The sequence below is a fragment of the Mus caroli genome, chromosome 10, assembly GCF_900094665.2.
Source record: "Mus caroli chromosome 10, CAROLI_EIJ_v1.1, whole genome shotgun sequence".
Classification (NCBI taxonomy): Eukaryota; Metazoa; Chordata; class Mammalia; order Rodentia; family Muridae; genus Mus; species Mus caroli.
This window is the reverse complement of record NC_034579.1, coordinates 55,495,290-55,521,835: the sequence shown is the minus strand read 5'-3', so window position 1 is coordinate 55,521,835 and position 26,546 is coordinate 55,495,290. Positions and strand designations below refer to the sequence as shown.

The following is a 26,546-nucleotide window of genomic DNA, read 5'->3' as shown; positions in this document are numbered from 1 at the left end:
TACGAAGGTTGCTGGATCCGCCACGCTTCACAATGGAAATACCATGAAAGAAGCACCAGCCTGTGTAATGGTGAGGCGTGTATGTGCGTGTGTGTTACTCATTTATAGATAGAAGCAACTTTTCGATTGGACTCAGGGAGAGCCACATCAGGTGCTGGGACCTTAGACAAAACCCTGTGACCAGGGAAGTCATAGGCTCCAGCAGGGAAGCAACCGCCACAGCTGTATTAAGTGATGTGGTGGCTAAGATGCTCCCGTCTGCGATTGTGTTTGCTATTATAATGCTATTATAGTGGCTGTTTATCATCACCACAGTCAGTGTGTTTGGGCATTTTCCTGTTTTTTCACGCCTTTCCTCATTTGTGGGGTGTGTGTGTGTGTGTGTGTGTGTGTGTGTGTATGTAAGGAATACCCTGAGACTTGCGATGCCGAGAGGGCTCGAGGTTTCTGTACTTTGCTGTAGTTGGAGAACAGTCAGACATCTTTATTACTCCCTCCAAGGACCACAGACCCCTGCAGAAAGGAGGGGTGGAAAGGATACAGGAGCAGGAGGCAAAAGGATGGGAGTGCTGTGCAGGGCTATCCTCGGAGCCAAGCTGCCACCGTCTTCAGGTCTGCTGGGTCTCTTGAAAACTCTCACCATGGCCAGGCTTGTTGACTGTTGATATTCCTTTATATAGAAGGAGAGGTGGGTGGGTCAGGGATCTTCACCTGAGCATCCAGCTGTTCCTCCCAATCAGATTCTGTCTAGATTGCATGCTGCCTGAGGGAAGTGCTAGCTAGAGTATATATGTGTGGAAGGACAAGGGGAGCCAACTCCATCTACATAGCTGTGGGTGGAGGCAGCTGTGGCAGGTGAAGACTGCCCAGTAGGGGTTCTTTAAGGCCACCCGGGCTCCCGCCTGTAATCCCTCGCGGGTTGTTCTGTATATAGACCAAATATACTCTGGTTCTCTCTGAACTGCTGTGGAATTGCACCTTGATTTGTTGGGACCTTAGAGGGAGGCATAGACACTTTATCTCTCTCTCCAAAGAAGGAATTTTAGCATCATTAGTCCATAAGACTAAGTCCCAAGAGAAACCCGGATAGGTTCCTAAAGACTTTCCACAGCAGAGACACCTGGGCAGATGAAAACACTAGACTCCACATTCAGCAACATAAAACTCACCGTCAGAGTCTGAGAGCTAGTCAAAAAGTAGCCTGAAAGACTCTAATACAAAAATGCACTCTGGGACTGGACTGCTGGCAACTCCCAGCTGGAGCCCCGCCTCCAAGCTGTTTGTGCATCTTTAGCATGTGGCAGCTGTCCTAAGTGCTCAAACCACAACCCCCCAGCCTCCCCACCTTGGATAGGGGACAAACTACCTTCTGCAGAGGGAGTGTGCATTGCTCAGGATGCAGAAGCAGATGCTGGACAGGGCAGGGAATGCTGTCAGGCTGGGAGGGCTGGCTGCTGTCAAGTGTCTTGCCGCTCTGTCTCATTACTTCTTTCAGTGCTTCCTGAGGGCCGTGTGTTTCCAGAGCAGGGAGAGGCCATGGCAGTATCCAGTGCAAATAGGGAAGATGTTTCTAGACCCTACTGCTCCCCAGCACAGTGGCTGCAGAAGGGGCAGGGATGAGTATCTTGGTACCAGTTGTGATGCAAGTCAAGGGTGATGCTTGGTCCCCTGTCCTGCTCATCCCAGGAACATCAGGTCCAAAAGATGCCCAAGGAAGATGTGAGGGGCCCTCTTCTTGCAGACTAGACTCAAGACAGAGTACTCTCAGGGAATCCATGTCAAGGGAGCACAGTGAGTCTCCAGCGGCCTCTGTCTTTCTGGAAGAAGCTGGGCTTAGTGAAAGCTACCATGCGTCCATGCAGGCTGCGTGGGCAGCAAGCATCCTGCCCTTGTAGTTGAGACCAGATCACCTTGGGCTTGGCACACAGGAAAAGGGATCTTGATTTCAGGTGTGAGGAAGGGTTTGGATGCGAGCAGATGCTTGACCTCTGCGGTTCCTTTGTATCCAGAGTTCCTTGGCAGAGAAAAACACATGCAGTACTCTAAGTGGTGCACAAGGTTACCAAGGACGGAGCAGAAACCCGAATATAGCTGGTGGGAGGAGGGCAGCAGCTGGGAGGAGGCAGCTGGGAGGAGAAAGTAGGTCCTCGGAACAAATGAGGTAGGGCACGGAATTAACGAGGCTGGAAAGGGCTGAGCTCAGGGACTCGCTTTTAAAAATTATCTCTTAGCAAGAAAAAAACGAGGGAAAGAAATTTGGACATGGGAAATAATGAAGGCCTGGAAGGTAGCTCTCTAACTGGCCTCTCGTAGAGTAAGGGGGAGACACAGATCAGTGGGCTTGGGGTGACCTCAGCTTGTCAGGTAGGACAGACAGACTTTGACAGACACAGTGCTGGAGGCAGGGGGCAATAACTAGGGCAAACTCCCACCCACACCTGGTAGGCTTCCCATACTACAGTCTTTGTGCTTAGCCCAGTGGGTCCCAACCTTCCCGATGCTGTGACTTTCCAATACAGTCCCACATGTTGTGGTGACCCCCCCCACCATAAAGTTATTTTTGGTGATATTTCATAACTGTAATTTTGCTACTGTTATAAATCATTATGTAAATATCTGATATGAGAACCCAAAGGGGTTGCAACCCACAGGTTGAGAACTGCTGGCTTGTCTTTTTTTTTTTTTTTTAAGATTTATCTTATTTATATGAGCACACTGTAGCTGTCTTCAGACACACCAGAAGAGGGCATCGGATCCCATTACAGATGGTTGTGAGCCATTATGTAGTTGCTGGGAATTGAACTCAGGACCTCTGGAAGAACAGTCAGTGCTCTTAACCACCAAGACATTTCTCCAGCTTGGGTCTGGCTTGTTTTATTCTCATCTTTAGCTCTGTACTTCCTGGTTTCTTCACTTGGGCTCCCACCTTTCTGGTTCCATACCAAAGTCGTAGCTGAGTCCTCATCTCTCTAGAAGTCTTCATTGGCAGGCTCAGACTTCACCCTGCTGCTCCTGTCCTGAGCATTTAGTGGTCTTGCGACTCACCGGGCTCCTAGTATGGGCACATGCTCTCAGGAGCCCAGATGTCTGTACAAGGGAATGTATCCTAGATAACCTTAAGGGTCCTTTCACCTGGCCACTTTATGTTAGAATGGCAGAGAGATGGGGCAGCCTGCGCTACTCCCTGGGTAACCAGTTGCATCCATTCTTGTCTCTTTAGGGAGAGCAGAGGCCTTAGGTTCCTTGGGGCCCTGTCTGTCCTTCTTTGTCTCAGGGCAGGTAGCCTTCATGCTGTCCTTGCTATTGGTTTGGGGCTGTCTAGGCACATGAGTTCTGTAGTATTCCTTTCTGATCTGCCCTGGGCCTTGGTCTAATACTGAAGTTCAGTGGTTCTCAACCTTCCTAAGGCTGTGACCCTTCAATACAGTCCCTCATGTTGTGACCTCCTCCACCATAAAATGAATTTCATTGTCAGTTCATAACTGTAATTTGGCCACTGTCATGAATCATAATGTAAATATCTATGCTTCCCAGTGGTCATAGGTGACCCCTGTGAAAGGGTCATTTGACCCCATAGGGGGTCAACAACCCACAGGTTGAGAACTATTTCTGTAGTTAGAGGGCGTGCATGGTGGATGGATATGTGCATGGATGTAAGCTACTTGCCTGTATCTGACCTGTATTACAGCTGGTGCTGAGACAGACATTCACTCCTGTCCTGGTATGGTTCCATCCTTCACTGGATGGAGAGGGGAGGGAGAGGAATAAAATGTGGGAGGTGGAGGGAGAGGTGGACACTTCTTGTTCAGATTGATCCACCAGTTCCCTGCAGCAGAAGGGCTCTTTTCCTGCCTCTTCCTTCCACTCAAGAAGAAATCGCTTGGCTCTCAGCCAGAGGTCCCCCAGTTGCTTGGGAGGCAACTCAGAGGGTCCATCTTGGGTTGAAAGAGGTAGGGATGGATGGGCCTGCCTTTGAACTTTAGGGTCCTGCTCATCGGATTGTGGCTAAAAAGTACTTACTTGTTCACGAGCATTTGTTCCGAGAGAGTGTCACGGATCGTGGGCTGAGGGCCTGTCGCTTTATTCAGGTAGAGGCAGGCCTCAGGGACCAGCCCTTCAGTAACTGGAGCACCAGCCCACCAGTGGCTTTGGACTGTTTGTATAAACCCCTAAATATGTCACTCTAACTCACCACTACTGGGGATGGATGACAGCTCTGGCTTTGACCCAGAGACTTAGCGTTCTCAGGCCAGAGGATGTTTGCTGGAACTTGGCACTTGCGTGTGCAGCCCCTAAGCTCTTACGCTATTGGGTCCCTTGGTGCTTGGCTCTTCAAAGCTCTTTGGGGGCAGGAACTCCCTGTCTTAGCACTTCACAGCCACTCACCTTCCTCAGTCTCAGAAACTCCTCCTCCCCCACTGTTTCTTCCAGCAGAGTGAGGAAGAAACAGTGGGGGTGGGGTTTCTGCCCATTGGCTGTGTTCATTTTGCTGTTACTGATGATTTAAAAACACTCCAGGGTAGCAGTTCTCAATCTGTGGGTCGAGACCCCATGGGGAGGGCTGGAATGAACCTTTCACGGGGTCACATCAGATATCCCTCATATCAGATATTTACATAATGATTTGTAACAGTAGCAAACTTACAGTTACAAAGCAGCAATGAAAATAATTTTATGGTTGGGGGTCACCACACCATGATGCCTTAAAGGGTCACAACACTCTAGGTTTTGTCTTCTCTTTCTGAACCAGCGCAGCCTGTTCTACCCACAATGAAGGTCACAGGTCATCACAAACACCAGCAAACATCAAAAACCTTTTCCTGGGCCTAGAGTCTGCAACACTGGAACTGGAGTAGTATATAGGACAGACACCTTCCAGGCTAACCCCACAGCTGTGGAAACCAGCTCATATATGTGTGTGTGTGTGTGTGTGTGTGTGTGTGTGTGAAGAAGGGAGGTCTCATGCTTGTTCATGGATTGTGATCCCACCGATTAGAGCCCTGTTTGTGTGTGCACCCGTGGCTTTGAGTGCCACCGTTCCGAGCCTCACATGATCACCGACCACAGAGTTTTGACTGGCTCACTCAAAAGCTCCCCTTCCCTCAGTGAGAACAGCTGTAGGATGAACAGGGTCACCTAGATGCCATGAGGGTTCGCAGCTGCCCAGGCTGTTTGGAGCAGTCACGACTCACTCGAGCGGGGACTTTATAGCACAGAAGCTGGGGTTTCAGAGTCTCCTGTGAGTGAGCATAGATTGGCCACTGAAGCTGAGCTGCTGCCATTGACAGGCTGACGACAGACTCCTGACCAACGTGCCTGGGCGCAAAAGGAGAATCAGGGTTATACTGAGCCAATTGCCTGACTCCCAGTAGCTTTTGACTGTTACACTAAAGGCCCTTGGGATTGTAGCTCACCTCTAATCCTAACAGGAGGCAGAGGCAGGAGGATCTAGGAGTTCAATGCCATCCTTGGCTATGTGGCAAGCTTGAGGCCAGCCTGGGCTACATGAGACCCATCTCAGGAAAAAAAAAAAGAAAGAAAGAAGGAAGGAAGGAAAGAAAGAAAAGCAGCTTTAATAATGGTGCCCAGAGATGTAACTTTGTTGCCCCCAAAACCTGTGGTTTGACTGCCAGTGCTGTACAAAGCAGGGAGGGGCACCCCGCAATCCCAGCGCTTGAGAGATGGGGGTAGGAGAACCAGGACCAAGGACATCCTAAGCTATACAGTGAGTTCACAGTCAATCTGAGATGCAGAAAGTACCATCTCAGGGAAGCATGATGGCACATACTTCTAATCTCAGCACTTGGGAGTCACAGGCCGGCCTGGTCTAGTTAATGAGTTCTAGGTTAGACAAGGCAACATAGGGAGACCTTATCAAAAAACAAAACAAACAATCAAAGCTCCAAAGATACTGTCTCCAAAAGGAAAAAAAAAAATGCATACAAGAACGACTCAGTAAATTATCATGGTTTTTGTTGTTTGTCGTTTTGTTTTGTTTTAGACAGTCTCTGTCTCTCTCTGTCTCCCCTCCCTCTCTGTTAGTATTTTGAGAGACAGCCTTTCTCTGTGTAGCCTGGCTGTCCTGGAACTCACAGAGATACACTTGCTTCTGCCTCCCGAGTGCTGGGATTAAAGATGTGTTCCGCCACCTCCCTGAAACAGCATCTCTTGTAGCCCAGGCTGGCCTCAAAAATCTCTGTGTAGGCCAAGAATAACACCAAATTCTCAATTCCCCTATTCTGCCCCCCCAAATACTGGTGTTGCAGATGTAGTATCATGTCTGCCTTGTTAAGTTAGCATCCTTACCAGTATTTAGCTAACTTTATGTCCTCAGAGAGGGCTGGCACGTTCTGATGTGTTTCAGAAGCAGCCTGTGAAAGTCTTAGGAAGTAGAGGAATCCTTAGCCATTATGATCTGGGTTCAAAGGCATGAAGGGCAGAACTCAACTCTATATCCTATCCTAGAGCCAAGCCCAGGAGTGAAGGGAGAGAATTAGAGCCAATGAGCTTGCCATCAAGGCTTCAAAGGGCTCTTACTTCCCGAGGACTTGGCTGGAGATGACCCTGTCTCCGCCATTAGGCCTGTGTTTCCTGGGACGCAGGATGTTGCATTTGGAAAAACCTATATGGTATCATAGCCTAGTGTCTTAGTCAGGATTTCTATTCCTGCACAAAACATCCTGACCAAGAATCCAATTGGGGAGAAAAGGGTTTATTCAGCTTACACTTCCACATTGCTGTCCATCACTAAAGGAAGTCATGACAGGAACTCACCCAGGGCAGAAACCTGGAGGCAGGAGCTGATGCAGAGGCCATGGAAGGTGCTGCTTACTGGCTTGCTTCGCCTGGCTTGCTCAGCCTGTTTTCTTATAGAACCCAGGACCACCAGTCTAGGGAAAGCACCACCCACAATGGGCTGGGCCCTCCCCCACTGACCACTACTTGAGAAAATATCTTACAGCTGGATCTCATGGAGGCATTTCCTCCAGGGAGGCTCCTTTCTCTGTGATAACCCCAGCTGTGTCAAGTTGGCACACAAACCCTGCCAGCACACCTAGAATCTGAGAGTCACCCCTCCTGACCTTACTTGATGATCACTATCCTCCAGGCCTGCCTCCTGCAGACGAGACTTGAAGGTCCAGAGTGGGGAGAGGACTCATTCAATGTCACACAGCATAGGGGAAGAACAGAAAAGACAAGCTAGGACCTCTCTCTGGAGCTTCTTCAAGGCAGTTCCAGAGCTCTGTAGAGATACCCCAATAGCCCCAGGTTCTTCTAGAACAGTGGGTCTCAACCCCTCCATAAAGTTCTTCTCATTGCTACTTCATAACTGAAATTTTGCTACTGTTATGAATCATAATGTAAATAAGTATCTGACTTGCAGGGTATCTGCTATGTGACCTCTGTGAAAGGCTCATTTGACCCCCTCCAAAGGGGTCGACAACCACAGGTAGAGAACCATTGCTCAAGAGCCGCTGTCCTCCTTAAGTATGTGTAGGGGCATGGACTTGGGGCTCTGCTAAGGGGTGCTGAGCTGAACTGCTCTGGTTGCTAATCTAGCAGTGTAGGTAGCAGGCAGATGCAGACCGCGATGTGTAGCATCTCATTTTGCTGGTCTTTAAGCCATTGAGAGTCTCAAGGGGCTCCCTCTGGGTTCCTGAAAACCCAGTGGCACCATGGGCCCAGAAAATTGACCCTTATGCCACTAAACTAAACCTAGTCAGTTGCTCTGCCTTGGTGACCAGACCCTGGACTTCTCAACAGTCTGTCACAAGGGACCCAGAGCACAGGATGGGTCCCCTGAGGCAGCAGAGCACACGGAATCTCCAAGCAAAGGCAAGAGCAGATTGGGATGCAGGTGAACTTGCAGCCCAGCAGCCATGTCCCACCTTGCCAGGTATTTGCCACATTGATCCTTATCCCAAACTCCAGAAGGGGCCTCAACTCACTCTTCAACCCAGAGCTTCTTATTAAAGCCACAGTGTCCCATCCAAGAGCAAGCTGAGGTCCCCAGAGCATTTATATTTTGTCTAAGTAAGAAAGAAAATCTCGGGCTGGAGAGATGGCTCAGAGGTTAAGAGCACTGACTTTTCTTCAGAGGTCCTGAGTTCAAATCCCAGTAACCACATGGTGGCTCACAACCATCTGTGAGGAGATCTGATGCCCTCTTCTGGTGTGTCTGAAGAGAGCTACAGTGTACTTATATATAATAAATAAATAAAATCTTTAAAAGAAAGAAAGAAAGAGAGAGAGAGAGAGAGAGACAGACAGAAAGAAAGAAAGAAAGAAAGAAAGAAAGAAAGAAAGAAAGAAAGAAAGAAAGAAAGAAAGGAAATCTCACTCCAAACGTAGTACAGCCGCCTGGGGTGTGTGTGCCTGAAAGATGTCTTTGAAACACCTTGATGTCCACAATTCTACCCGTAGGAAGTTATTCTTTGGAGAAATTCGGGTCAATAGTTGCAGCTTTCAAACCACAGAGAGGCCCAGGTGACAGAAAGCTCCGTGTAGCTGTGATGTCTTTTAGATTCTTGTGAGTGAAGCACAGAGGACCGGATATTTGGAGAGCTCATATACAAGGGAAGAGGTGGGAAGATAGCAGAGTGTTAGGGAAGTGGGAAGGGAAATCTTGGGTTGACCTGGCCCTCAGGTTTCTTTTTGCCCAGGCACCCCAATGAAAAGTCCAGAGAGTGTGATGCTCAGCATAGACCTTGGGTGATGGCCACAGGTGTGGGGTCAGCAGGGCCAGGTAGGGTACAGGTTCTTAGGACATGAAGCTGCCCCAGGATGGCACAGAACTGGCCTGCGCAGCCTGCCTTGAGTAGAGAGGTGTTCCACCTTCCAAGGGATGAAAGCGGAGGCCCAAGGTTAGCCAGAGGCGAAGAGCTCTCTCTCTCTCTCTCTCTCTCTCTCTCTCTCTCTCTCTCTCTCTCTCTGTGTGTGTGTGGACTTGAGCAAAGAAACTTTAGATGTGACTGTGTATCTTGAACCTCCAATGCAGGAGTCATGTTGTCCCCATTCTAAGAATGGCTATAGGTGCTACAGCCCTGTGATTTGTTGTTGTAAGCTGATGTAGTTCTTAGAGGAGGTGGGGGGCTCTGAGGTCAGGTGTCGGGCCGTACAGCTGCCAGTGTGAAATGGGAGGCAGCAAGGGTCTGTTGCTCCTCTGAAAATTTTGGGGTGACCAGTTTGAGAGCTTGAGGAGGCTTCTGGGAAACCAGCAAACTGAACCCAGCAGGTGCTCTGTGAAGGGAAGATGTGGTCACATGTTCCATTATTCCAAGGGGCCTGAGGAAGGTTCTGGGATCTGCTGACATCACAAGCTCTAGGCTCTGGGCACTGGGCTACTGACTCATACTTGGGAAAGGCTGGGGGCTGCTGCTCTGGTCTGGCTTTTGTCTCTAGCCATTCCATTGTGGCTACAGAAATTCAGGGTTCTAGGTGAGGTCACCGTGGGCTTGGGGATGGAGTGACATTATTTCCCCTGCCCACATGGACTAGGTTATTAACGTAGCACTTTGTGTTCCCACGGCCACCAACGATGCCTCTTTCCTGGTAGCAGTACAGATGGACAGAGTGAACCCATTTTTCCCCGCTGGGCCCATTACAGCTCCTTCCAGGGCATGCCCTCACTTTGCCAGCCCGGAGCTTGTGTGTGTGTCAGGGAGGAATGGAGGCAGCTACGGTGAAGTGGTTATTGCAATTACCAGGGAACAGTTTTTCTCTCTGCTCAGCCTGTGTGCACAGGAGAGCCGGCGCCATGCCTGTTCTGTCAATCACGAATCCCTGTGGGCTTGGCAGGCCATGGGTATGCAGGGAATGTTGGGGTGACTAGCCAAGAGAATGAATTTGTCACTGCTGCACCCCTAGGCCAGGAAAGTTAGGAAGGAACACAAGGACAGCATTCCTTCTAGCCCTAAGGGGGACTAGAGGTTCTCTGCTTGGCTATCTCAGACATTTCTGGGCTGCAGCTCTGCTGTATGACCCAGTGGGGAGTTGCTAGATCTATCTGGGCACAGATGCCCGGGAATGATGTTAACTGGGAAGAGTGGTTGGTAATGGCTAAGTGTTGAGAGGATGCTGAGAAGGAGGGTACCCCCCCCCCCTTTCACAGGAGCACAGCATGAAGCCCTGGGGAAGCAGGACCTCTACCTCTCTTAGGGTGAGTCCTGCCACGCACTGACCTGGGAGCTGAGGGGCGGCCAGCTTCCATTGGACAGTAAGGAGTAAGGATTAGGGAGTAAGGTTGGTGGGGGAGCTATTGATCCTGAACTTGTGTAGGACTGGGTTGCACTGAGGCTCTTTCAGCTCAGCACCATTCAGCCTAAGACAAGGGCAATTTACCGTCTGAAGGGAGGGTTTTGGAAGGTAGCTCCCAGACAGAGGACTTCATCTGTAGTAAGCCCCTGTCAACAGAGTGCCTCTCTGAGGGTCAAGGTCACAGATGGGTCCCCTTTGTCTTCAGGGTGTTCTTGGAAAAATTCAGGGCTTCCAGGGATTGTCACATTCTACTGTGTCTCACCTGTGAACAGCACTCTACGGTGTATCAAATTGTATCTCACCTAAGCACAGCACTCTACAGCGTATTGAACTGTATCTCACCTGGGCATGGCCCTCTACAGTGTATTAAACTCCTTCCTATCTCACTTCTTTTCAATCTTCTTCACAATTTTGAGAGATAATACAAGAGATGAAACCCACTTTACCGAGGGGAAACTGAGGCCCAGAAAAGAGCTGCTCATGGAGGCTCAGGAGCCAGAGGCAGAGCTGAGAGAAGCCACCTTGGCTCCAAGTCACTTCTAAGTCACCAGGCTGGCCTGAGCAGTCACACTCATGCTTTGTGCCTAGCCAGCCTGATGTGCCCTGTGGCCCTGCCCCGTGGGTCCAAGTCGCCTCAGCCATCTTTGCAAGTCACATTGCTGACATCATGACTGCATAAAATTAATTTATTTTGTTAAGGGAGGTGTTAATTAAGAGTTCTCATTCATTGTGTCTTTGCAGACAGCTCTGAGTTGTCAGTGCTGGTGACAGCAAAAGCTAATGGTATCACAAGTTATTAATAGAACACTTCTGGGGGGTTGGGAGGGGGGGAAATGCTGGGAGAGGGGGCAGGGATGATCTGGGTTCACGGCCAGGCCTGTGGTTCTCGGCATGTTGGTACGCAGACCGTGGGCCCTGGAGGAAGTCTTGCCCAACAAACACTTGGCCCTGACTGTGTTTCCAAGGCACCTGCATTCCCTTAAGGGTCTACAGCCATTTGTGCTTAAACTCAGGTTGGTGTCTGTCTCTACTAAGTCATGAGGGGAAAAGTGGCTCCCCAGGGGACTCTGGTTTGGGCCGAGGGAGAGAAAGAACAGAGAGAGAACTGAACTCAATGAGCTCAGCTGTTGGAGCATGGGGAAGAGATGCTGAGACCAGAACAGAGCCCATCATGCCCGTGTGAGGCCCCTAGCTGCTGCCTCCCGTCCATACTGCCTGTCCTCAGCTTAGACAAGGACAAGATATAGCTTTTTAAAAAAGACTTATTTATTTATTTATTTATTATATGTAAGTATACTGTAGCTGTCTTCAGACACCCCAGAAGAGGGCATCTCATTATGAATGGTTGTGAGCCACCATGTGTGGTTGCTGGGATTTGAACTCAGGACCTTTGGAAGAGCAGCCCGTACTCTTAACCACTGAGCCATCTCACCAACCCCCGAGATATAGCTTTTAGGGAGTTGTTATGACCACTCAAAGATAAAGCCTGGGCTGGCAAGATGGCTGAGTTGGCTACAGAAGAGCCAGCTGTGGCATGTGCACTTGGAAACCCAGCACTGGGGAAGCAGAGCCAGTTGGGTCAGGAGAGCTCAATGACCAGACAGCATAGCCCACCTGGCAAATCTCAGGTCCCAGCGAGAGACCGTGTCTCAAAAGCCAAGGCAGATGACTCCCATGCAATGCTTGGAGGTTGCGGTCTCCACATGCACTCGTGTGTGACCCCACCCCCACCTGCACATACTCCCATCCCCAGACACCCAAAGGTGAAGCAGACTGATTCTCATACCTAGGGAGCTGTCAGATGGGGAGGGGACCCATAAGGCCCTACAGTGGATCCCACAGAGTGACTGAGGCTGGCTCATATTGGCTGGGGGCTTTGCCAGGGAAGAATGAGTGCTGTTTCCTGGAGCGGTTGGGAGTGACCTTCCTTGTCACTTGAGCTAGAGGTAGAGGGGCTTGGGGTAGAGCTAGAGGGGCTTGAGGTAGAGGGGCTTGCAGCCAGGCTTGGAGACCTGAGTTCAATCCTCAGAACCCACACGTCTGAAGAACGTGAAGCAACTCCTGCCAACGTGCAAGCCTACATGTGTGGACATGCACTCTCACATTCATTCTTCAAAGTGTAAGAAGGAGCATGATACAGGTTTGTAGAAAGTGCCATGGGATTACCAGCCCAGAACCATATGCCACAGCTCATGTGTGAGAGTTAACCCACAGACTCATGCAACGTTTCTGGACTCTGTGAGACTGGTGAGTATCTTTACAGACCTGTGGGTATTGGCTGTGACAACCATGTCTTTCTCTATGACACCTGCCTCTGGTTTAGTCTATTTTCTGGTGCTGTAGTAGACTCCTGCAGACCGGATTATTCATAAAGACTAGAGGTTTGTTTGGGTCATGACTCTGGAAGCTGGGAGATCTCAAAAGCATGGCACAAACCCCTGGTAACATGATGCACTATAACATGACAAGGGCGTCACACGTGGAGACAGAGCCCAGGACCTCTCTTCTCACCCCAAACACCACTGCTGACACCAGGGCCCCAGTCTTAATGATTTCGGGTATCCTAATGTCTCCCAAGGGTCCCCACCTAGGTAACACAGACGTGGTAGAGAAACTTGAACTTCAGGCATTCCCTGCTCAGCATCCTGTGATTCCCAGGTTATCCTCAAAACAGGCCCTGAGGACAAAGGACCGAGAGAGGATTTCAAGACATGGGGATCTGGATTCAATTTCAGACTCTAAAGGGAGCTGTGCTTCTTGTTTGGAATTTGAGATAAAGGAGTGTTATGCTGTCTCTTCCCAGGGTTACAGTGAGGGTAGGACCAGATCATGGATGGAGGATGGCTCTGAGAAGTATAGCTCCCCATCTGAAGTCTTCACTAGTGACAGACTTGGGACTAGAGTCAGGTGATGAATGCAATACTTGAGGCTCTTCCAAAAGGTCCAGGTGGCATGGCCACCGGAGAAGCCATGTGGCACTGTGCCTCGCCAAGGACAGCTCAGGCTGAGCATCAGGAGGAAGGGTAATATGGGGAAGTAGGCTCTTTAGAGGGCAAGCCTAAAGTTTATACTCAGAGACCTGAACAAGGGGTCACACGTCCCCGGGGATGGAGAGATGGAGAAAGGGAGAAGCTATGCTTATTGTAAGTAGCTGTGCTTATTTATTGTAAAAACCAGTGGGAACAATGTCTTTGCTTCCTTATTGATGTGGGGGCATCTCAGGATGTGCTCACACACAGTCAGTTGATGTTCTGCAGTGTGAAATCACAGTGGGCTGGTGAGGTAGTGGGCCCAGGGCTCACACATCGACTAGCAGTCCTAAATCCTGAGTCCCATAAGCCATGAGCCATTTTTACTACTTGCCAGAGAGAGAGAGAGAAAATTATGGCCCTTTAGGGTAGAGACAGGAAAGAATGGATTCTCAGAACTCTTGGAATGTCTGGAGGTAGATGTTCTCCAGGACAGGCTGACAGTTTCCCATGATGCCAGTGGGATGTCCCCTTCTGGGACAGTACTCACGGTGCAGTGGCTTCTGGGATTCTCATCCCAGGGGCCTTTCTCTCTGCAACTTCTCTAGGAATGACCCCAGAGGCAGAGTGAGACTCCTTCATGCTGTTCAGAATCTTCAGATGTGAGGAAGAGACCTGCACTTGAGGCCCCAGACCCAGGCAAGATGAGTGTGGAGCCAGGGAAGAAAGGCCTGAAACGAGAAGTTCTTGCTTAGATTTAGGTGCAGGGTTTTGGTCCAGGGAATTGTCTAGGACCATTATTTTATTGTTGTCAAACTGAAATCCCGCAGAGACTGGCTTGGCTTGTGACTTAAGTGGAAACGCCCAGGTCTGTGGTTTCCTGGGGTTTATTTCCGTGGCTCACGTCCATCCCTGTGACTCTCTGGATGTGCTTTATGACCTGAGGCTGTGGGGGTGGCCAGTCTGGAATGACAATGTCTAGAGCAGCCAACAGTTGAGAAAAGGAGAACCCAAGGAGGAAGAAGAGGGAATGGTGTGGGGGAGGGAATTGATCATCCAGAATAAGACAGGAAACTCAGTGGAGTAGGTGAGAGGGAGAAGAGAGACGGAGGAGAGGATGAGACAAAGGAGAGAGACAAAACATAAGATGTGGGGACCAGACATGGTGGGAGAAATAGCGAGAGAGAGAGAGAGAGAGAGAGAGAGAGAGAGAGAGAGAGAGAGCGAGCGAGCGAGCAGGGTGGGGGGTGTCAGGGGCAGGAAGGAGGAAGAAGGTGTGGGTGGGCGTGGGAGGGGTGACGGGTGAGGGTGAGAAGGTCTCAAGTTCTGTAGCCTCTTTCTCCAGCAAGCATCTGTGCAGCAGAAATACAGCTGGGTTTTTACATTTTTTTCTCTCTTCTTAATTGACATCTTTGATTTTGCTCCTGCCTGACAAATCAGGCCACTTATTATTAGCAATGGATAAATATCACAGGCATTCATTTTACATCTGGGCCCACTGATAACAGAAGTCAACACACCACCCCTCTCCTGGTTGCTCCCTCGCTCCCTTCTAGGGCGCAAACTAGGAAAGTAGGTGTCCATAGTGGGCATACATCTGCGGAAGATGTAAAATTCTCACCCAGAGTGATGCTGTGAGCCCACTGGAACTGTCCAAAGCTTTGGTGCTGACCACCCCCAACCTCCCTCCCCATTGTTTCTGTAGCTCCAAGAGGAGCTGTTCACTAAAGGACCTACTGTCCCCAGGCTAGAGTGGCTGGGCACATTTTCTCCCCTCAGAACATAATTACTTTTGACACTGGCTTAAGCTCACAGTGTCTGGCAATGGCTCTTACGGCCTGTGCCGTCCTCCTGCTGGGTCTCAGGTTCCCACCTGTGATGTGAAGGGCAGGATTAGGCGTTCTCTCAGGGGTCCTCAGGCTCAAGTCTGTCCTGCTCCACAAAGCTCTCAGCAGTTTCTCTCTGCTTAGAAGACCAAGGTATGGATTCTGTAACCAGTCTCTGACTGTTCTCTCTGGCCACTCCCGACTCCTTGTGTTGCTCTCATTCCAGCTGAGAGCCTTCCTCCTGATCTCAGACATGCTCCTCGATCCCCCAACACTTCCCACCGCCTTCTTCCTCCTAAACTTCACTTCTGAACTCTGATTGAACAGAGCATCTGGCCTCTTCAACAGACAACAGAGGCTTCACCCTAAGTGTGTTTCTAGCTTTTTATGCTAGGGCCTTGAGACCTGGCCTGTGTCTTCTACAGCTGGTCAGGAGGCCAGGCATGGTGATATACACCTTTAATCTCAAAAGTGGGGAGGTAGAGGAAGGCAGATCTCTGGAAGTGCAAAGCCAGCTTTGTTCCAGGCCAGTCAGGGCTACACAGGAAGACCTTGTCTAAGAGAGAGAGAGAGAGAGAGAGAGAGAGAGAGACGCATTCAAGTCATGATCAGACTTTACCGTTTTTCAAAAATGATTCCAGATAAATTCTTTCACTTAAAACTGTGGAAGCTAAGGCTCCACTATGAAGTTTGTAAGGTAGTCACCCAGTTCCCAGAGCAGACACGGGGCTACCTTGCCTTCTGGTCCCAAGCGCTTATGCATTTCTTCCTCCTGCCAGAGCTGTGTACATTTTAGTAGACACCTGAAGGCTAGAGTAACTCAGTGGCCCCTCTAATAATGGGTGCTTTGGGCTTGGTGACAGGGGTGAGGGATCCCTCATGCCTGTGACCTTGGGTGGGGGAATTGCACAGAGAGCAGAGATGCCCTCAAGTTCTGAGAATTCTGAGCTCTCTGTGTTAATAGGGGTGCAAGGTTTTCATTTGTCTCTGCGCCCAAGGATGGATGGTCAGGGGGAGCTAATGAAGCCATCTCCCTACCGACATGCCAGGACAGTGATGGATAGCTCTGGGGAAGAAGGCAGGTGTTGGCACATGGCCCATTGGGCAGGAGAGAGAGCTGCATGTTCCTCAATGTCAATGTGGATCCCAGGCACTGCTGAGCCCTTAGAGAGGGAGCATGTGAGCTCTGGGGTAGGGGGACAAGGATTCTCAAGAGAGCGAGCACCTCCCACTGTCCCATTTGTGGGATAAGAAGACCAGATGTCTGAGTTAGAAGTGTATAACAAAGCCGGGCATGGTGACGCATGCCTTTAATCCCAGCACTCGGGAGGCAGAGGCAGGCGAATTTCTGAGTTCGAGGCCAGCCTGGTCTACAGAGTGAGTTCCAGGATAGCCAGGGCTATACAGAGAGAAACCTTGCCTCAAAAAACCAAAAGAAAGGAAGAAAGGAAGAAAGGAAGGAAGGAAGGAAGGAAGGAAGAAAGGAAGAAAGAAAGAAAGAAAGAAAGAAAGAAAGAAAGAAAGAAAGAAAGAAAGAAAGAAAGAAAGAAGAATACATAGGCTAAGAAGGAGTTAGTAGGTCAATGGCATTTACAGAGCAAGTCATGGGCAGAGGTTCCTGGGAAGATCCTATGAGGTCGGGAAGAAGGGAAGACTGTGCATGTGGGTGCTCACTACACTGCTGTGGTTAGGTGTAGCAGAAGGGATGGTAGAGTTTCCCACTTATGGACTATGATTAGAGGTGGCCCCCGTCTGCTCTGTCTGGTCTCTCTGTCTACCTCTCCTACCCATGAGTGCATACTCCAAGAAGATGGCGTGTTCTCCAAGCCCCTCTCTCTCATCTGCTAACCTGCTGGTATCAAGTGCATGAAGATCTTCTGCAGTAGTGCATACTTCTTGGCCTTCTAAACTCATTGTGGGCCACATCCCTGCTGGAGTGCTGCCCATCAGCATCACTATACGCAATGGCATCCCCAACCCTATGGTTCTTCAGGAACCTCATATTCTTGCCCTTCTATAGTGACCATCCTGACATCAGGAGCACTGTAGCTAGAGACATCAGTGCCCACACAGGGGCCATAGTATGTCTAAGAAGGGGACAGGTGTAGTCATAAATTTTTTGCAACCTAGTTTTAATAAGGGTTCAACCTCTCCCCTAGCCCACCGCCCAGCAGAGGGAGTGGAAGAGAAAGGTTATTAGGATATGGGGGAAGTGGACCTGTTCAGCAGTAGTTCTTTGGGGGCGAGCTGGATCTTCTTGGGCAGCAGTTCAGTCCTGTAGCAAACAACAAATATGACTCAGCAGCTGCAGACCAGACCTCTAGGCAGGCAGACACCAGGCTTGAACTGGCAGTTTACAGTCCAGTCTATTCAGCAAGCAGACACCAGGCAGCTATAGTTCAATCCTGAAGAAACAGCCAGGCTCACCAACTGGCCAGAGGCGAGGCCACAGAGATGGGAAGTTGCTGAGGAACCTCCCAAGCAGTTCTTAGGTGAGTTTCTCTCAATGGCAGTGCTACCACAAGTTGAGCTCAACAATGCTAGGTAAGGCAAACCAACACATGCATGTCTTTAGCCAAGAATAGTGAGTCGGAGCAAGCCAAACCAAAGCTCAATGCTCATCTCCTACTCTCTGTGGGGTCATATTTACTCCATCCAGAGTCCTTTCATTGTGTTTGCTAGATCAAAACATCCTTTCACCTGTGTCTGCTTCAGGAAAAAGTCTCTCACACGTTTGCTTTAGCATGATATTCTTTTTCCCGTGTGCCCCAGCAAAACACCATTTAGCATAACTAATTTTCCAAAGAACCAGTAGTTTCTGTAGGAGCGATGGTGATGCTAAGGTCCTGTTCCATAGTTGGTTCTTGATCGATCAGTAAAGAAGCCGAGGGCTAACTGATGGGTGTAAGGAATAGGTGGGATCCCTGCAGCAAGAGACAGACTCAAGGGAGAAGAAGGAGAGTTCACCTTGCTTTGGACAGAGAAAAGCCAAGCAGTCATGTGAGATCTTGGGTGAGAGGTTGGAGATGTTTAGCTGGGACTAGGTGTAACTGGGCAACTAAAGTTGAGGGCAGGTAGAAAGGTGCAGAGCTAAGAGTATTATTAATAAGGGCACGATTCTCCAGGCAGGAGATAAGTAGTGCCCAGCAATTGTGCCAAAAAAGGCAAGTTAAAACTGAACAAAACTGTGAGTGTTTGTGTTTTTAATCCACAGATCCAATATTCTCTGGGCGGGGGCTGGTAGCACAGTTTGTTCCCAGAGCTTAGGCGGGGTAGCAAAAGCTACATGCAACAAGTTTCCACTTTAGACAGGGATTGAGTGAGAAGCTTTGCCTCTCATGGTCCAGGTGGTCAGTCTGGGTCAAGGTGATCTGTCTGGGTCATAGTGGTCTTTGAGACTGTACTCAAGTGTCAAGAAGGAAGGTGGGCCCCGGATGGAATTTCTCCCCACTCCTTTATCTGGGGTTCTCTTATGGTCCTTAGCTCACTTGCCACTGCTGTTCCTACCCTGGAAGATGAGCTGTGCTTCACAGACTTCATGTCCCTAGGAGGGCAGAAGGGGACACATTGAAGTGACAACTGAGTAAATGGTATTGAACCCTGTATTCATGCTGCATAATATCCCGTGAGGCTCTATGCTAGGAGCTGAGACCACTCAATGAGGCCAGTGTGCTCCCTCTTTGGAGAGCCTTCCGTGGGCCCCAGGTTGCTGTACTGCAGGCCCTCTGGCCTCCAGAGGGCAATGTATGGAAGCAGCCATCTGGAGCATCTATCCTTGAGGCTCAGGGCTCAGATTCATAGCAGAGAGTTCTTCCTCTTCCCTCAAAAAGCATCCCTGAGGATTGCTCACCTCTCTACCCTTTGAATGGCCATTTACTCTTCAATTTTCCCTTCTCCAACTTCACCTGCAGATTGTTTCCCATTAAAGCAAGGATTTTTCTTTTTTTTTTTTCTTTTTTCTTTTTTTGCTATAGCCTCATGTGGACCAAGCTGGCCTTGAATTTTGTATGTATCTGCTACTGACCTTGAACTCCCGATTCTCTTGTCTCCACATCCCAAGTGCTATAATTACTGGGGGAAAAATGACCATTCAAGGCTTTCTACCCTCTGATCACCATTCTGTGTTATTTACCATCCTCAGGGAACAAAACAGAAGCACACAGAAGGAGCCTCTGCTCTCCAGATGAGAGGGCCAAGGCAAAGGATTGCCTCTCAATTTCCTGCTGATGCTGGTAGATACGTGAGGATATCTGGTCAACCTAAGGTCAAGACCTTCCAGGTCTGGGGAATGAAGGGGCTCTGACCTGGATGCTACCTCACCTTCCTGCTTCCCACCCCTGCCACTGCCCACTGGAGTCAGCTTTGTCTTGCAAAGTGCCATCATTACCCACGCATCAACCTCCTCTCCTGCCAGTGCATTTAGGCTCAATTACATCTAAGGCTGTCTGGGGGTAATTAAACTACATTAGGATGTATTCCTGCCATAATGCAGTGTTCAAAGCTCTGGGCTCCACGTCCCTGGACCTGCCTGCCACCACTGTACTGAGGCTGTGTCTGCCTAATGTGAACTATGCTTGGGGCTAATTACTCTGCAGGCAGGCTTCATTAGTGACAAGCTTGGGTTGAGAAGTGGGGGACAGACTGCCTCTCTAGCTGCCCCTGCCTTCTCTAGAGCATCTGGTCAAAGCCCAGCCTCCCCTCCCCTTCCTCGTACCAGCTTGCCTTGATTTATCGAGCAGATGAGAAATCAGAGAAGGACCTTCCCCAAAGAGGCTCTTCTGGTTGATCAAAGCCATGGTCTACAGTGTTTTCTAGAACTTTCTAATTACTTTCATTTAAGCAGTAGGAAGCCAAGGCCTGGGGAGAGACAAAGAAAGGCATCCTGACTTTTACTGGTTTGTCTAAAGCCATAGAGTACATCTGTCTTAACCTGTTGGGCCCGAAGGGTGGGAGGATGGAAGGGGGACTTTCCACGGGGAGGCCCTATCTGGGTTGGTTGGGAGAAAGAGCGTCCAGAAGAGCCAAGGGCTCCTGAGTGTTTCTTTTGACCTGCATGGCTAGGAGGAAACTTCTTTCTCCCCTCACTAGAGCTCTGGACTCTCTCTCTCTCTCTCTCTCTCTCTCTCTCTCTCTCTCTCTCTCTCTCTCACACACACACACACTTCTCTACACTTGCTGATGTCATTGTCATCTTGACTTTTTTGCAGACATGGTTCTTCTAGGGGCAAGGTCTGGGTCTCCCTTTCCTGTGGTCTTCTCATGGCCTGCACATCCCCTAGCTCACAGGCAGCTTCTGATAAGCTTGGCAGTATAAGGCCACCATGACAGACACCATGACAGAGACCATTCCCAGCCAAACTTAAGTCATAACTTGGTCCTGTGACTCTTTCCAGCCAATAGAATGCAAGCAGGAGGTATGAGTGTTATTCTTGATGTTAGGTGAAACCTCTGGGAGGTTTTTCCCAGACTGACAACCTGGCTGATGAAGGCATCACCTTGAAGTTTCAAACTGATGGAAGGAACCTGGATTCCCGAATCACTGCTTAGAAGAGAGCAGGCTAAGAAAGCTACCTGGCATGGTCAGAGTTTACACAAAGGGGAGATACACTTTTGGTTTGGTTTGGTTGAGACAGGGTCTTGCCTTATGACCCAAGAGAGACTTGACCTCATAATCCTCCTGCCTCAGCCCTCCCCAGTGTATTTCAGGTATGAGCTACATTGGCTGGCTTGAGAAGTAAACTTTAGCTGCATAAAGCCACTGACTTCCTTGGTTCGGTTTGCTCAAGCACCCAGGGGGAATTCCTTAACATAAAGAGAGCTTGGAGTTGGTAGGATACACATGGGACAGGGTTCCACCATGGCCTTCCAACTCTATCCTCTCAGAGCCCCTGTCTCTTAACCTCCTGGACCAGCTGCATCAGTTTCTGATCCATTTGTTGAATTTAGTCTTGGGCTGTACTTTCAAGGTCAGCCCAAGTTTCCATCCCACCCCTGATGCATTGTGGGTCTGACCCATGAGTGGAGGGGTCAGTCCACTTTGCTTGCCTTGTGCATTTATTTCCTCCTTGCTTCTGAACCCTCTGGGATCAGGGCAAGGGAGATGGAGGGGTCGCAGAGAAAGGGATGGTGGGGGCAGCTTCTGCTTACTTGGGATTTCAGGAGTTTTTCTGTTCTCATCACTGACACCCTGGATGCCGGGTACCCAGAGGCATGGTGCTCTGGGAGGATCCTTTGTGGTCACTGGAGGTTTCAGATGGTCCATGACTTGACATGTTCCTCTCAGTGTGGCTAGAAGAGAGACACTATTTGGGACCTATCTGGGACTGCTTTAATCACAATCCTTATGCTCTTGTGGGATGTTCACCTCTTTGCTCCCTGTTCTCATCTCCACCCCAGGGCCACCTCACCTGCTTCAGGGGACAGAGAAAGGGCTTTCTCCATCATTTCCCTCTAGCCCCTCTAGCTCAGGAACCCCCAGCTACTCCTAGGAAGCAGCAGGGTGCTTTATGCAAATTGAATAATAATAGGTCAAACCAAACCCAACACCGACCATCAGTCTTCCTGACTCTTGGTTTTTTGTTTTCTTCCAGAGATGGGGGTGGGGAGGAGACTATGCCAGAGATTGCTCTGGGTCCCCAGTGGTTCCCACTTGTTTTCAGAACGAGGCTGGGTACTGACGGACATGAACTGTTGGAGGACAATCGGCGGCCTTGCTGTGAAATTATAGCTCCAGACCTCAGAGCAGGATAATGCTTATGGCAATCCTCCCTGAGTTCTGTGGTCACCAAACGTGGTTGGGCTCTGAAGCGGGACTCACAAAGATCACCTACTGTCCTTCCTTCCTCCTCCAGGGCACAGGGTGGGGGGTGGGGAGGAGGGGGGACACTGGGGGGGGGGAACAGTGTCTCTGGGGCAACCGCTCACAATTGCACAGGAGTTGGTGACACATCCCACCCCCCCAGCCCCCAACTTGGAGCTGGCCTTGACCCAGAGGAAGTGAGCATTTTCCTTTGCTTTGTGCTCGATGGAGACCAAATGACTCTTCTCAGAGTCATCCCCCTGCTGCAGAGAACTCGGACTCTGAGGTAAGAGCTTCATGCTCTGTAGTGGCAGCTTTCTCATGATGAGGACAACATGGGACCCTCAGAAGGACCAGCACACTGGATTAGAGAGACCAAGTCTCCAGGGAGCGAAGCCCAGATACCTCACAGACTACAGTGTGCAAGCTCTACTCCAACACACTCATGGCCCCCTTTCAATGCTTGTGTGCCCCGACCCTGGCCTGCTGTGGGTTCCTGTAATACCCACTACCCGATCCTCTGGTCCCCCACTGTGAAATCTGATTGTCGAAGGAGCACCTCTGGGGAGGATGGAAGGATCAAGGAGCTGTGTAATGTGCAAGGGCGCCTAGAGGAGATTTGCCACTTATTTTCGCCAACTTTCTCCCTTCCCCAGGGTTGAGCTTCATTCAGAGAAGTGTGTGTCCCAGGGCAGCCATACCTCTGTGAACAGGTATGTGCATCTCTGCCTTTGTGTTCAGTAGGTGTGTCCATGCGGCTATGCTGAACGTGGCAGCTGCTGAGGTGGCCATTCTGTGCGGGCTCTGTCTGTGGCTCTGGGCAGGTGATGAATCTGTCATTCAGTGGGATTGTGCCAAGACTCAGTGCTCACTGGAGGTCAGGGTGGTGGGAGATACCTGGACTTCTGGGAAGGGTGGAGGCTGGAAGATGAAGAGGCTCGCCAACCTGAAGCAATGGACACAGCATCACCTGCTTCCTCTAGCTGGAATCTTTCCTTGAAGCCCTGACATGTTTAACTCTGTTTTACTGATGAGGGGACAGAGGTGGGGTAGAGCTGGAACCTAGACATGGCTTCCTAGGCTTTAAAGCCTGTATGACTCTGCCTCCCCCTGCCCTGGGTACAGAGAACCGTTGTGACTGTCCACTGGCATCGAGGATTATAATTATTATTTGTCATGGGCGAGAATGGCTGTGGGCAGTTGGCGTCGTCAGGGAAACCATACTGAATGCTCCGTCTTTCCTCCGTGCTTCTGTAGCGCCTCTCTAATAGCAGGAGAGATCCGGGTGGGAAGCACAGTTTCTGCCATGTTCTTTTCTGCTGGCTTCTCCTAGGGTTCACGAGCCACATCTCGGGTCCTGCTGTTTCCTGGCTCTCTCGGTTTCTGCTTCCAGAGCTGGGGTATCCTCAGACCTTATGGGAGCCCGAGGGGACATCTTGTCCTACCAGGTATAGCCAGGCACAGTGAGACCCTCCCTAAAGGAGTGTACCCAGAGGCACTGGCCCATGAGGTATGAAATCTTTCTGGACATGCTCTCTCAAGGGCTTCCCACTAGGAGATGTGGCTTCTTTGGCTGAGTGATGTTAGCTACTCTGCCCCCATCCCATGTGACTCAGGTTCCCATCTGTAAAGTGGGCAGGTTACTCTTTGGCATCCTCAGGTCTCATGTGTCCAGCAGTTTTCTTGAAATACTGCAAACCGGCCACACTACCACAATCTCCAGATTCCTTGGGTCTCCTGTCTTGCCAGTGCTAGGCCCACCCACTGCCAGCCTAAGGCCTGAGCTGAGCCAGGAGCCTCACACCCTCCCTGGTCTGTGAAGGAGTGCCAGGTGGCTCTGCCTGCCTCTCAGGACTAGATTGGGCATGGGGGTCAGAATTAGCATGCCGTAGAGAAAGAGCAGGTTGCTCACAGGTCTCTGGATGCTGGGGAGGGCGGACGTGCGGGTACTTAGAGTGGTGATATTTAGGTTCACAGCTGACTCTTGTAGCCAGGCACTCCGTTTGCCAACTCTCATCTGGGAAATGGGAAGAGTGTCATGTTGATTTCTTTCTTTCTTTTTTCTTTTTTTTTTTTTTAAATTGTCAACAGCTTGACTGAAAGATGCTTAGATCATGAAGCTCATGTTTGGGGGTATCTGTGAAGACATCCCCAGAGAAAGCCCTCTAGAGGCTCGGGAGTTAGATTGTCAGGGGATACTGGGAGGGAGTGAAAGGCAGGCTGTGGGACTCTGTATGGGAAAAGTGGGTTACTGGGAGTGTTTCCTTGGGGTCTCCACATTGCCCCATCCCTTCCCATGTTCCCTCCCTGAAACCATGAGCTAAAGAACTCCTTGGGCTGGAGCAATGGCTCAGTGGTTGAGGGAGCTCACAGTTCTTGCAGAGAACCTGATTTGAGTTTGTAGAACCTACACTGAGCTCACAGCTCTGGGGGATTGGAGGTCCCCTTCTGGCTTTTGTAGGCATGTAGTACTCTCATGCACATATATGTGCGCGCGCACACACACACACACACACACACACACACACACATGCATGCACGCACACACACCAAAATCAAATCTTAGAAAACCTCTCATTTCCAATAAAATTATTTCCCTTAGGTATTTAATCAGAGCAAGAAGACAGTAATGAACACCAACTCTAGCTGACGTCATGGATTATGGGGAGGAGTCCCTGAGATGGTCAATCTCTGAGGAATTCTATTGCTGCAAAGAAACATCGTGACCAAGAAGCAAATTGGGGAGGAAAGGGTTTACTTGGCTTATACTTCCACATTGCAGTTTATCATCAGAAGAAGTCAGGACAGGAACTCAAGCAGGGCAGGAACCTGGAGGCAGGAGCTGATGCCGAAGCCATGGAGGGACGCTGCTTACTGGCTTGCTCCCCATGTCTTGCTCAGCCTGCTTTCTTATAGAACCCAGGACCACCAGTCTAGGGAAAGTACCACCCACAATGGGCTGGGCCCTCCCCCACTGATTACTACTTGAGAAAATATCTTACAGCTGGATCTCATGGAGGCATTTCCTCAACTGAAGCTCCTTCCTCTCTGATGACCCTTGCCTGTGTCCAGTTGACACACAAAACCAGCCAGCAGTCAGGGTGTGAGACATGTAAAGCAGGGTAGGCCCCACTGAAGGGACCCCTTGTGTTTCTTGCACCAGCACCTGGCCTTGGGTATGTCTCCATCCAGACCCTCGTATGACCTTTGCCCCCTTTCCCTTCTGCCCTCCATTCCCTACAGGTCAAACCCATTTAGGCTCTTGGGCTGTTACCATGGCAAACCTCCTACATTGCTGATTCTGCACATTCTAGTAGTCTAACACCAAACCATTATTTATGCAACAAGCAATTATTAAGCACCCACTGAATACCAGGCTGTATTCTAGGCACTAGAGATACAGAGGATGGGGACGTTTCCCCTTCCCTTGCATACCTTCTGCCTTCCCCATTCAGCCCCAAGACTCCATGTAGGAGCCAAACAGTGTGTGGGTTGGTGTTTAGCAGGATCGGGACTATGGAGTTCTTCCTGAAGGCCACTCCATGCCTTGGAAAACCAAGTACTCTGTAGAGCCCCAGAGGTCGTATCTGGGGACATTGGGCAGAACTCAGTGGCTTGGGGCTGCCATGCCTGCAGCAGCCAGGATCTTGCATGTAGAAGGGAATGGGCAAGGCAGGGAGCAAGGCATGCTGGGAGAGCTCTGCTCAAGTTAAGCCCCGGTCAGCACTCAGACAAGCCGTGACCCAGAGTCACCCAACTCCCAGTCTCGCGCTCTCTCCACAGCACGGAACTGTCCATCACACACAGGTCAAACTCTGACCACAGCAGACCCCAGTGGGCCACCCACAGTCGGCTGATTAATGATGGCATATTAGAGATGGTAGCATAAATTAATTTCTGAATTACACCATTAGTGAGCAATTACCTTTTTTTTTGGTCTGGGAAATGAAGATATTCCTGTTATCTAAGCACTGCCCGGGCACCTCTATTCATGCTAGTGTGGATACGGTCCCCCATTTCTCCCTCTTTTATGTGAACGTTTCCCTCCCTGTGTCCCCTGCTTTTTGGTGGGGCAGTATCTATTTTTCCAAGGAGAAAGAGAGGCTCTTACAGGAGGGTTAGGGAGGGTGACTCTCAATACCTTCAGCAAAAATCAAAAGACCCTGTGTGCTTACTAGCAGCCAAACAATGTCCTTTATTGGATGCTGTTAGGATACAGTTGCCATGGAAACATGGGATCTTGACCTGCCAGGTTTGGATGCTCAACCAGAAACATGCATTCTCCTTTAAGCCTCCGGAGGCCTGGGAGTAATAGAGTAGAAGAAGCCAAGTGCAGAGAGTGTGCTGTGGCCCCTATGTTTCACAGTGGCTGCCTCCTCTAGAAAGCCCTCCAGGATTAGTGCTTCAACTACTCATGTCTCATGGCTGGTACATTCCCTAGCTGGCCTGATTCTGGATTCTCATATCAACCCCAGGCCTCTGCATCCTGAACTGTCAAGCTTTTCTATCTACATGAATCTCAGCAAGCCACTTAGCCTTTCCATGCCCTTTCTTCATCTCTAACCTTTCTACTCTGGTCCAGTTTTCAAGGATGATTATAGGAACCTATGGAGAATAAACGTAAAGTGCTCAGCACTTTCTGGTCAGGGACAAGCATTTCATTATCGAGAGATACTAAGTAGGGGGTCCAGGAGC

The 26,546-nt window shown here is 50.0% G+C and overlaps 1 long non-coding RNA gene across 1 annotated transcript; it reads right to left on the bottom strand.

Annotated features, from left to right (window-relative positions):
• Positions 1–465: 465 nt before the first annotated feature.
• On the bottom strand, positions 466–7,236 carry LOC110302834. The gene is made up of 3 exons (XR_002378858.1): positions 7,088–7,236; positions 1,367–2,146; positions 466–670 (listed from the first exon to the last, which is right to left on the bottom strand). It is a non-coding gene; the product is annotated as an uncharacterized LOC110302834 (long non-coding RNA).
• Positions 7,237–26,546: the final 19,310 nt, after the last annotated feature.